The sequence below is a fragment of the Asterias rubens genome, chromosome 14 (assembly GCF_902459465.1).
Source record: "Asterias rubens chromosome 14, eAstRub1.3, whole genome shotgun sequence".
In the NCBI taxonomy this organism is placed as follows: domain Eukaryota; kingdom Metazoa; phylum Echinodermata; class Asteroidea; order Forcipulatida; family Asteriidae; genus Asterias; species Asterias rubens.
The window spans coordinates 787,238-800,743 of NC_047075.1; positions in this window are offsets into that span (position 1 = coordinate 787,238).

Genomic DNA, 13,506 nt, shown 5'->3' on the forward strand with positions numbered 1-13,506 from the left:
AGGTTTTGCTAGGGTCTGTTATCCGGGAGGTACCCAAGCAAAACTCCTGGCTTATTTTTCAAAGTTTAAGGACTTTTTTTCTGAGAGTTTTTCCCCTCAATTTTTTTTGGCGGGGAGCCGCTCATGCCCGGAGATGGACCCTTTGCCAGGTTTAGCATTATGAATGAATTAACGAATACTGGGTCAGTATGGGCATTGGTGGAGAGTGGGCACCAGTTTTTTGGAGGAGACCCTTAGGTGGCAATTATAGACGTCCTCGATGGCTTGGGATTTATCTCCTTACAAACAAACTTTGCTATACAATATAGCGCCCTCGGTGGCCTGAGGTGAGGAAAGCCATGTGAACCTTTGAGAAGGTTTTTTTTGTGAGGCAAAACAAAAAAACACTGTTGGAAAATAAAAACGGAATGTGTTGCACTTGACATTTTAGGCCCAGGGGATTGTACGGCTTCTGAAACCATGTTTGACTATTCTGAAGTTTCAAGATTTCTTTCTGGGTTTTTGTTCATGAGTGTGTGTGTTCAATATTTAAAGGGATGTAGAACGTTGTTTTATGCACAAATCAATTAAAAATTATAAATAATAACAGAAACAGAATACTTGTAGGGTGCCTCGTCTGTTGAACCCTTTATAGATATTAGATTTTTAAATTTTTTTATTCCAAATTAACAAGACAGCCCAACTTAACAACATTTTCTGGTTAAGTGTAGGGTGTTTTTTCCATTTTTAATTCCTCTTTTTTTATTTTATTTTTATACTTTCGTCCAGTATGGCAAAACAGCTTGTCTCTGATTTTGCTTTTCTCAAAGTGTAATTTTCCACTTTTTTGCCATGAAAGACTCGTACTCTTCCAGCATTTTGTAAGCTCTGCTGCTTTGAACCTTGTTATTTCCCATTTAGCTGGACGTTTATTTCTAGGTCATCTTGTGTCCATCTGTCAAGACAACTCAATTTGTAATCTCAACCATGGATACTTACTGCTGCACTAGGAGGGCAGTTATGGGGCGTTTCCACCTGTTTACACCCTATCATGTTAGGAGATCTAAATGGCTTTTTGAGGGTTGTTTATAAACTAATAGGTTTGCAGGAGGTTTTGTTCTTAAAAAAATAATTATAGAGTTCCACTTGCTTATAAATGTTTCTTAACATTGTAGCAGTGACCAGAGAGGTTGTGTTGCAATTTTAACCAAGTCAAATTATTTTAATTCATGTCAATTCACACAAATGCAAAAAGTAGTTGATTTTTTGAGTAATTTATCAATGAAATACCCTTCCTTTAAAGGCTAAAAGACAATACAACACATGCATTTTTTTTGTCATTTTCATGAACCTTTTGGTTTTGGTAAGCCGTTTGCAACAGCCAATTCTATTTTGTACCAGGCATTGCCTCATACAATTTTCCCAGTTAAACAGATACATGAAAGTAAAAAGTCTGTGCAGCATGACTTTATTTTGATAGGGTTGTTCTTGGCCCTGTCATATTTCCAAACACATTGTAAGAGCCCACCCTTCATGTCACAAGGCCACTAGAGCTAATCATAGGGAGATCATCAAGCAATGGTTCCAGGCTGATTATGAAGGAATGAATCCGTTATCCTGAGTCCCGTCTTGTCTGTCTTGTCCCAACATTCCAAGGAGACTGTGATGGTTTCCACCTGTATTCATTGAGATCAGACTGTGGGTTTATCTCTGGTTTTCAGTTGTTGTCTGGTGGTAGTGTTTTGACATTTATTGCTGTGATAACTTTTTTTATAATGTTTACTTGTGACATAGGCCCAGTCTTTAAGATATTAGATGAATAAACTCTATTAGACCAGGTTTAGATTGGTTGAGTTGTGGAAACCAGGCCATCACCATCACTACCACTGGAAAGTTCAGGGAATATTGTTTAGTTTAGAGGCACCAGAACTGAGATTGGGTACTGAGGCAAGATCTGACTGGGTTTTATCTCTGTGTTTTTTTCAGTTGCTGTCTGGTGGTAATGTTTTGACATTTTATTGCTGTGATAACTTTTTTTATAATGTTTACTTGTGACAAAGGCCCGGTCTTTATAATATTAGATGAAATAACTCTCTGCAGACCAGGTTTGGAAGGATGTGTTGTGGAGATGATGGCTAGTGTGAACGGGGGTTGTGTGCTGAAGTCACAAGAAAACATTATTTTACTTAAAAGAATAGAAATTGTTGAGAAAAAGTACAACATTGCAAATGTCAGAAAAGCAAGTTTCATTAGGCTTTTACCCTCTTCCTGAAGAAGAAAAACAAATCTGAAATTTTGTCTTGAGTGACGACCCTTTAACATCATGATCTCTAGTGTTTCCACTTGAGAATCTCAAGGAGACTTGCTCCTCTAGTATACTATCAAAGATGCCAAGGAGATATGTAGTAGAATAAATTATCTCCCTGCCTTTCTCAAGATTTTCATTCAGAAAAAGGACCTGGGCATTGTGGAAATTCAAACTCTGATATAACCTTTAGCTGGTTTCCTGTTGTTTGAACCTTTATTTTTTTTTAGGGGGGGGGGGTAGGAGTCGGTGGCTGAAAGGGGAAAGTTGAGGCATTACTGGAGGAAATGTTTTCAACGTAGACTTGATTTCAGAAAGTGATAATTGAAGCTCTGTATGGTGTGGTGAATAAGAAGTTACTATGATTAGTAAGCTTGTGGGTACAACTGTGTTTAAATCTCTTTTGAGAGGTGTGTTGGCTCTGAAGAAAAAAGCTGGTGTGGTCTTGACGCTCAGCTTCAGGAGAAAGATTGCCTCAGCTCCTGAAGACGGGCAAAAGTACTGTCCTAAACTGTTTGAAACTGTTCAAGACCACACCAGATCTTTTCAGAGCCAACACTTCTTCAAACGGAGATTGACACATGGTTGTACCATAGAGTAAGAACTATGGTTAGACCCGCAAGTTTGTTAGTTATAGTTTCTTCTTTGATTTCAGAACTTTCCTGTTAGGTTTCAGGTCACTGTTCTTTTCACTTTTGCTTTGCCTTTTGATTTTCCTTAGAGAAGTGCAGTTGCTGCCAAAGGAATAAAAGTAGCCTGGTTCATGTGACAGCCTTAAGGATATATAATAGAAAGCATGTGAATTGTGGTGTGGAAAGGGGGATGTCTGCGGCTAGGCTGAAGCTCAAGCCTAAGGGATGTAATTCAACTAACTATAAACCTCCTAGTGCCTGGATATCCTTACAGTTCTGTTTCCCCTCATGCAACATCATCATGTCATTTTGTCTCCTCGTTCTCCGTCCTCATGATGGGTACCACCTGTTTTGTAAGGTACCAGTCTGTCTCCGGGGTTGTGTTTTGGCAACAAATCGTGGTGCGAGGGTCAGAGATAATGGCGGGCAAACTTGACCTTTAGATGCTTCAGCGAAGCCATGACTCTAGCAATGACCTGCTTAATGGAGCCCAGACAAATTTAAAACAATATTGTTAATTCCGGTGAACAAATATTATTACTTTTGCAGAGTTAGAGATCATCAGAACAAGGGTTATGGTTAGGAAAGCCTTGAGTTATTGTTATTAGGGATAAAGGATACAATTGTTGTTTATATTAACCGTAATTAATAACTTAACCCTAATTAACCCTGGATGTTAAGTACTGTCTGCTCTATTTATTACATTGATTAAATTGTATGTTTTCGGAGTAACAAGGCAAAGGAGTCAGGACAAGACTGCATTTTAAAACGGTTTTATTTTCCTTTTTGTTAGATGGAAAAAAAAGAAAAAGGATTGGGTGGTAATAAAGTGTTTATTTGGCTTGCGGTAACACAATTTGCATATCTACTTGCTGGGTAGATTATGTTCTTTCGAGAACTTGTCTTGCTATTCTACTCTTGTGGAAATAGTGCTCTGAGATGATTTTGTTTCTTCTGTTTTAGAGGAAAATATCAAAATGTCTGAAACTCAGAAATGTCTGAGTTATCCCTGTAGTAATTGAATAGGTTGCTTTCTGTCGTCTGCAAATGTGCAGGGGTAATGTAATGCTGCCTTGTGCCTTTTTATCCATCACTTCACCTAGAAATGTTGTGGATACCTTTACCAGGATACCTGTATCATCTGAGAAGGAAGTAATTGCTGCTATAAATGGAAAGAGAGGAAGATGGTAGGGGGGGGGGGTTGGCTTGAAATTCCAGACACAGCATCAGATATGAATTTAGGTCATACTATCGGGGAGTGTTCCTGAGCAAGGAGAGAGGATGATGCGATCATCCAAGCAGGAGCAGAAGTCATCCGTGCATCCCCTTCATCGTTGAACCTCTCCCCGTCTCCCGTCCTGCATCCTTGACAACCAGGGATGGATGATGAAATGCCAGGGACGAATTTCATAGAGCTGCTTAAGCACAAAAACTTGCTAAGCACAGAAAAGTATTGCTTAACAGAAATAGGTGTACCAGCCAAAATTACATTGTTGTGGCTGGTGCCCTGCTAAGGTTTTTGCTTAGCAAGGAATTTTGTCATGCAGTAGTTCTGCTTAATTGGGCCCAGGTGGATTATGGAGACTAGAGTGGGTGGAGGGGTTGCTGGAGTTATGCTGAGGTGGATTAGGAGGTGGATTAAGGAGTGGGTGTTGCTTGATGATGGATGTCTTGATTCATTCCTGTGAACAAATCTCTCTCATTTGTTTTTGTTCTGTCCAAGATTGATGATTTTTACCAAGGGTTTATCAGACATGTTTTGTCAGCATTGGTGGCCTTACCCGCTCCCCATTAACGTCACAATTACAATAGTGTTTTCTGCGGAAGACCAGGCCTGGAATTACACGTAGGCCATGGAGACCATTGCCTCCATTGCTCCTTGTCTTGGCCTTTGTGCCCCTTCAAAAGATTCCCTTTGACTTTAAGATTTTTCAATGGAAGTGCCCTTAACAAAATAAAAATGGACTTTCCCTTCTGAAGGTAAAATTCCTGACTTGGAAGACAATCAGAGCATACCGATCAATATGTTGAGTTGCCAACCACAGGCAACTATGCTCATAAGAGTATTATTGCAAACCTCGCCTATGTTTACTCCTGATTTGTGCAAAGTTTCAAATTCTACTTTACTGTAGTGTTTTACTCAATAGTTTTGAACTTTTTTTATAACTGAATTTTCCGCCTGCCAAATTTCACAAAACCATTTAAGTTTTTGGAGCCTGTATGGCTGTTATATGCAGTAGCTGAGTGTTCCTGCCACCGATGCATGAAATCGACTCTGTAACACTGACTTGAGATGGGGGTCAAAAAACATATGTTTGAGACTTTGGCAATGCATTGTTCTTGGGGGATATTGCTTACAACTGGAAAGCAAGAAAAACAACAAGTTGATGGTGTCATGGTGTGTCTTGGTCTAGTGATTAAGAGCATGGGATTCAGGCTATGGTGTTTCTGATCAGCATAGTGTGGGTTCAAGTCCTGGTTCCTTGAGCAAGATACTTTACCAAATTTGCTTTGTTCTTTGACATTACCCATGCATTTACATTGATACCTCACCATGCCATGCCTTGAAAATCACAAACCTTGCATTGGAACAGTTTTCATTTTGTTTTTCTTGAAAACCTTTTCTTGAAAACTGTTTTTACTGTAAAGTAGGTCTTGTCAAATACTGGTTAATGTATGAAGCAGGATAGAGTACAGTTAGATTGGCCACTGCAACCATGGAGCTTTTTATAGCTCCATGCTGCAATGGGCTTGGTATAATTTCATTTCCTACCCTACTCTACTTCCACACTTCTACACATCTAGGTCCTGCACTTTCTTCTTCCTTTAAACCTTGTAGGGCCAAGAAGTACACAGAATGTGTCAACAGGCTCAGGCATTAAACCAAGTGAACAGACCTCTTATATAGACCCCAAGTCACTAGCGTTTTATTGCCCTCCTCCAAACAACATCCAAACCCAGGCTCTGCGTCCTTGAGTGACATGTGGATGCCAGGTGGATGTATCGCCATAGCAACCAGCGACACCTAGTGACACACCCGCCAGAGCCAATCAGTGAAGCTCGTTTTCAGACCAAACAATTGGTAGCCACACCGGACGTCAAGGATAAATGCTGGAGATAGTTTTGTTGGTCAGTAGTCGGGGACAGGTGTGGAGCCAGAGGATTTGAGATGATGTAACTGGTTGGGCAGGGATTTCCTGAAAAATATTTGTTCTTTCTTGGAGCGCTGAGATGATTCGGGATGATTGGGGTGTCTGATGGAAAGGGAGCTTTGGCACTGAATATCTATCTGTTAGAAAGCTACTGCATAATGTTATGTTGATAAAGGTTCAATCAGGCCTTGAATTTCGTACTTAAAGGGGCACAGAAATTTTCCTCTGGTTTAGAGGCACTTCTACCAGGGAAATTGTATTGGAAGTTTGTACAGCAAAAGTACAGGACACTACAGCAATTGTTGTGAGTGCCATGGGTTATTTTTGAGGCCTGTTCATTATTTGAACATCTGAGGTGTCCCCCTACCATCTTCAAGGTCCCCTCCCTCTAGGAGGCAAGTCCCCCCCCCCCCCCAGCTTCCTTGCTTCTATTTCACCACACCCTTCAGATCCAATTAAATTACTTAATAAGTATCAAAAAGTCATCAAGATGTCATAAAGTCCCATAAAACCACAGGTATTCTTCAGAAAGTACTGTTAAGTGATTAAGGTTGGTTTGGATAGGGTAGGGTGACAAATTTGTTCCAGTTGGTCCCTATGGTGTCCTGGGAGGTAAACTGAAAGTAAATCTTATTCTGTAAATTGTAAAGCTGTTAAGAAATAACACCTTTGTAGATAAGACTTTGGGAATGCTGGGGCAGTGTTTTTAAAGGGGTGCTGGGTAGGGGCAGGGGGTTAATCAATGGGATGAAATTTGAACTTGCTTTCTTTTACTAGAAATGGTATCTCTTTTTTTCTGGGTGTCATCTGGATTTGGTTTATTTTGGGGTGAGTTTGGACTAAACAGAAATTCCATTGATTTTGGGGATTAACAATTACAGGAGATAGGTCTTGCTATTTGATTGGTTTTTTTTCTTCTTTCTACTTCTGTCTAATAAGTTGAGTGAATTTGCAGGGTACGATAACAGAGCAAGGAATGCTCTATGGTCCGATCAAAGGAAAGGACAAACCTCACAGTGTCCTTTCAACTCTTCCTCACCCTTCCGTGGTTGAACTCAATTAAAACGTCCAATGATCCCAGAACGAGGTTAATTCCTAAATAATTCTGTTACAATTATCGTCAACTCCGTTTGAAGAGGAGGTTCTGGGTCAGTTGGAGGCCAATTGCTTCAGTTTCAAAGGAGGGGTGGTTGTTGTACTTGCGTTTGATTGTTTATCGGAACTAACCATGTCGGCAATTTATGAGGTCGATGTAATGAAACAAGGTTTGTGAGCTCACCGGCACGATTATGCTCCAGTTGATGGCCCCTCTGTGGTAGTGTTGGGGTTCGTTCGGTTATTTGTGGTCAATAAATCAAAACCAAAAATTTTACTTGTGGGGGAATTTGGCGTTAGCTATTCTGCACTTGGTGAGAAATTGTTGGTAAATTTAAAACGTTTTAATTTATCTGAACAATTAGACCAGTGGAAATTGCTTGTTAGTTTCTCATTAAAGGCAGTGGACACTATTGGTAATTACTCAAAATAATTATTAGCGTAAAACCTTTCTTGATCACGAGTAATGGGGAGAGGTTGATGGTATAAAACATTGTAAGAAATGGCTCCCTCTGAAGTGCCATAGTTTTCGAGAAAGAAGTAATTTTCCACGAATTTGATTTCGAGACCTCAAGTTTAGAACTTGAGGTCTTGAAATCAACTTATCTAAACGCACACAACTTCGTGTGACAAGGGTATTTTTTCTTTCATTATTATCTCGCAAGTTCGATGACCGATTGAGCTCACATTTTCATAGGTTTGTTATTTTATGCATATGTTGAGATACACCTACTGTGAAGGATAGTCTTTGACAATTACCAATAGTGTCCACTGCCTTTAATCTATCTCTGAAAATTCATTCATTATTCATTATTTTGTCAACCTTGTCAAAGTGCCTGTTTGGAATGGCTAATTTTGAAGAGTGTTTTTGTTTCTAGGGCTTGTACTAAATGCTATCTTAGACCTTCGAGATCTTGCTGGAAAAAGTAGACTTACCTGAAAATGTTTATCAGTTGCTTATAATGAACTTAAACCCATATCATATCTAATTAGATTTTATTGGTGAGAAAATAGAATTAAAGTACCAGTTGCAAACTGCTTACCAACCAAAAGGACAAATTGTATAAATGCAAAAAAATAGTTAGTGGCTAGATTTTATTGGTCTAACTTGACATTATCGTCAATTAATTTTCACTTTGTTAAAAAAGATATTTGCCAAAAATAGTAAATGGGCTGACGTTCAACCGTAGCAGAGTCTTTAGTCTTCTAGAAAGACTCTGCTAGGGTCGAAACGTCAGGCCATTAACTATTTTCCCCCGATTTATACCATAGGTCCATTTGGTTGGCAAGTTGTTTGCAACAGCTAATTTTATTTTCTCAAAGAAAAAATATTTTTCTTAAATCAACATTAAATTTATTCCACCCTCTCATCCATAATACGTTCTTCCCTCGTTACAAAAAAATAATCCGGTTTCAAACAAATTCCTGGGTCCCGAGAGTGACAACAATACGTCCTGGTTGATTTAGACGCACCCCCATTAACCTTAAAAGGTTGCCGTGACCGTTTTTCCAGGCAATTTCTCTTCCATTATAGAGGTATCGTTTACTCACATCTCCGGTATCAGCTTGATATATCTCCCCTCTTTACAATCCTTCATCGGTTAGGTCGACAATTGTCTCCCCTCTCGGTGAAAAATATCTTAAAGGCACGGGACTTGCTTTGTATTTGTCTCTTTGAAAGCTGTGTGTTCTTCCTCAGCAGTTGTGCGCTGGCCAAATGTAAAATCTAGTCAGAATTTACTCCAAGTTGTCTTTTTGGCTAGTTTAGTGTTTGAAAGCATCACTATTTCATTAGAAAGATGGACAGGTGCAGACAAAGCTGGGTGAATTGTGAAATAACAAGCTAAATATTCAAAAATAAAAATAACATGAACATTTGTTTTGGGTTTAAAAACATCAGAAAGTTTCATATCGGGACATGACCTTTACTTTCATGAATGTTGGTAGGTCAAATTTTGCGGTCGTTTGCGACCACTATAGGCATTTTGGTACAAGCTGCCTGTGGCTGCCGTGGTCTTAAAAGAGTTAACATAACATTATTCTACTTCTGATAACACCGTGGATATAAATAAACCGAACTGAACTTTAAGACAAAAAAGGTAGGACAAGCCTCCACTCTAAGTCGGGATTCCTGAGCTCATTTGCACCTCGGAATTTGTCTCTCTTGAAAACGCCTGAAGAGAGAAGAGAGTTGGTTTAGTGTAGGGGCTGGGGTTAGCCTGGCCTAGTGACCTTGCGTTGTTGATCTATGAAGATATTTCCTGGGTAGGATGCCTCCAGCTATAGTTTCTAGAATTGTGATGGATAAATATTGCACTGCTTGGCTTTAAGTTGAACCATATGATGTACACTAGGGGTCTTCATTTGAGGCGGTCTCTGTGTCCAAAAAAGTATAGTGTACTCTTTGAGCTGTTACATTTTTCTAAAGACATGGAGATTTTCTTCTTTCGAGTCCATCTACTCTCCAAACGTTTTGCAAAGATTGGGCGCATCTCACAGTATTCTCATTTGCTGCCATCAGGTCTTCAAGACAGCACTGCTCTTCAAGGGCCAGGCATCGTAGAAAGTGTGGAAAAATCATTTAAATTGTTATTAAATAGTCTGAAATGTCTATAAAAGTCTATTGATATGAACATGTACATGTGTAGGTCAGTCCTTGTACTCATCAAATTGTCAAACTTTCTTCCCCCGGGGCAAAATTTCTTGCCTGAATCTTTAAGATGGTCGTTCAGCAGAAACAATCCGCTGACAGTGAAAATCCTCTAGTCTAGCCTCATAGTGCTTAGTTTCTTACAAGGATTTAGTACATACCAAGTCCTAAACCTTCTTAGGTAGTGTTACAGCGTACAAGACTTCTCAGGATTTCTTTAAGCTTTCTGTACTTTCCCTGCAGTTTAGTTGACCTTCTGTATTTATCGCTGAAATTTGTTGACCTGTATTTGTCTGAAATTTTTGGGACCTGGTGCTATTATTAAAGGATGGGTCCAATAGTACTGGCTCGGAGTCTCTAGTCCATGCCCCCCCCCCCCAACACACAGTTTTGTTTTTCAAAAAGTTATTTTCATGCAACTCGCCTACAATGCCACTTTTTTTTAAATATAATTTGTTTGTTTTTAATCATACTATGCTGTTCTTTCTTCCTGACTTTTTTGTTTTTTGGGGGGGAGGAGTGTTAATTTGAGTGGATCTAGTCTTATACAGAATAGACACAAACTGTGAAAAGCAAGTCCGAATTCTGCCATGCTGATGGATGGGATGTAGCAATAAAAGGCCCTTGGGTAGAGGTTATTGATGATGATGTTGGTGCGGACAGCTAGCCATGGCATGGGTACCAGTGAACAGTGTAATAAGTAGGTGATGATGTATTGTGGTTGGAGGACAAGAGGGTCAGATATGCACTGATCCAAGAAACTGCCTCAAGGGTCCGGGGTGGGGGGGGGTTAGCATCTTGACCTGGATGACTAGAAGAAAAGCAGAGTCTTTTCTCATTTCTTCAAGACACTTGGCTCTGTAGTTATCAGGGCCCACCAGTGACATAAAGCTGTTAAGCTAAATGTGGATGGATTCATGTAGTGTGCAAAGTGAACACAGTTTTTATAATTTACTGCACACTCTTTTTGGATCTTACGTCATACTTTTAAGTATGATCCTGTACCTTAAAAACATTTCATATAGAAGTAATCTACTCCTTGAAATAATGTCTTTGTCACGCACAACCATTAACGATATCATGTCGTGCGGAAATATAATTAGCTGTCGCAAAATGCTTTCCAAACAAAAAGACCTATGGTATAAAATGCAATAAATAGTTAATGGCCTGACATTTCGACCCTAGCAGAGTCTTTTTCTAATCATCTTACAATTCCACCACATCCCCAACCCAACCCGTCATTCCAGAAAATAAATTATCAGGAAAAGCATGATAAGAAGGGAAAAAATTCCAACTCGACGTTGAAAATCACCTGCCCCATGAATTTCCCTCACAAGTTGACAGCTAAAACGTCGGCCAGGGGTGTGAAAAATCGCCATGATACATTTTTTTGTCACGATAGCATTTGATCTCATGAGACTCGCACCTGCAAATTGAAGGTGTGCTTTTGGTTGTTTGTTCGCCCCTTATGCCCCTCCAACTCAGGCTTGGTGATAGATGAACCCCAAGAAGGGGGTCACCAAAAGGTCCCCACTCTCATGCCAAACTTTGCTTTTCTCGGTGATAAATAACAAATCAAAAGTTTGTTGATGTTGGTAAGAAACAAAAGGGTTTGTATACCTGGTGTAAAATGATGTTTACGTTGGAAAGTAGAGTAAAATGTCAATCTTTACAAATTGTGTATGTTACACAGACTTGAAATTACCAGGTGCTTAAAACTTCATCTGTCGTTAAAAGGTGAACAGTTTGTCAGGCTAGTTTTGTTTTGTTCGGTCTCAACCCCAAATAAGTTGCAACGTTCATCACGTCTGGCTGTTTTGTTTTGATCCCCCAGAAAAGTTGCAATAAGTTATGAGCATGCCTTGCATCTTAAAGACGTTAAGACAATGAAGCAGAGTTTTTTTCTTGTATAAGTTAACCCCCAACTTCTGTGAACCTGCATGATTGATAGCTTTTTGTTTTGTTGTCGTGACAACTACTTTTATCTGAGATTTGAAAATAGAAAAAGCAAAACTTCTGCTGAAAAACATAAACCAAAATATTTGATAACTGTAGTTGAACTGAGCAAAGACTATGCATGATTCTTCCCGAGGCAATTGCCTCCTTGCCCCTGTACCCCTTTAAATGTCCCAGTTTCAGGCACTATACATCTCCTGCATACCCCTGGTCCTTATCTTGGTGCCCTTTGAAATGCTCCAGTAGAAATTTGTGGGTAAAAAATTACCCCTTTCCCTATAACTACATTACTTCAAAGGAGGCCGTTTCAAACAATGTTTAAGAATATCAACAGCTCTCCAGTGCTTTTTCAAGTAAGTTTTTGTCCATGGTTTTTGTAGTTGTGGAGTGAATTTGAAAGTACACCCTGCCCTTGCCCCTACACACAGATGAGCACAGCTGCTACTAAACAAACTGTGAACCAAACAAAACACATTTGCCCAGTGATTTTTTTTAATCTTGTGATAATCACTTCACAAGGTATTGCTTTCCTTTCTAATTAAATCCGTCTTTCTCTGATAATTTTAACACACACAGATACCCCAATTATCCAGTAAATACTGACCTTTGAAGGAAATTAAAAACAACCCTCTTACCCATTGTGGACCGACCCTTGATCCAATAGAGCTGGTGCTAAGAGTTTACAGTCAATTAAGCCATTAGGGGTGTCATTGTTTGTGAAGGACTTTCTAAAAGTCAAGATGTTTTCTATAAGACTTTAGCACAAAAAGTGGCGAAGCGCAGAATAGTATAGCTTGTCAGAAACATCTTACGAGCCCAAATTACATCGAGTTTGCATTGTGCCTGACTCAATTTTGGCTTAGCAAAGAATTTTGGCTTAGCAAAGAATTTGTCAAGCAGTATTCTCTGCTAGCAGCTTTATGAAAATGGGTCCTGGCCACTTTGGGACTGTTTAACTTTTCATTCTGCTGGTGGATTTTCTAAACAAAGACCTTTCTAAAACAGTGTCTAGTGATTTGGTTTGTGGCTGTGTTAACAATAGCTGAGAGTAAACATTGAATTGTGCTGTCTGCTTTTAAGAGTCCTTTGTCGAGGAATTAAAACCGGATTAACGAGTTGAAAGGAGTAGTGAAGGTGTTGTTTGAACTTGGGAGTCATGTCAGCTTGTATGTTTACTGAGGTGGGTTGTGTGAATGGCGCTGCATTTAGCAGTCTAGTGGTATAGCTTGGATCATAGAGAAAGGACTATGCTTGAAAAGACCATCCAGCAAGGACACACAGGCAGAACACTATTTCTACCTCCATGCATAAACCATGGAGGAAGAACTGTCTTTCTATTTCTACCTCCAAGCTTTCACTGACCACAAGTTATGTGGTATCCATTTGAAACTGTATAACGTCTCTTTTCTAACCATTCCTTGCACTTTCAAGAAAGAATTTCAAGAAAGAATTTAAAGAAAATCAACTCAAGAAGGATAGTTCCTTCTAGAAAGTACTGTTGAGGTTGTATAGAGGTTGAATAATAGATGTTGGTAAATATTTGTTTAATACTTGCCACAAGAGGGCAGCAGATTAGATACACATGGTTGTTTGTTTTGTTTTTAAGCACGGGTACAGAAGAAAAATACCAATGTCTTATTTGGTGTTGGCCTACCTGGGACATTGAGGACAGTTTACAACCACTCTAAAAGTCAACTCCAACCATTCACAAGATTGTTAAAAAGCCTACCTCTTTAA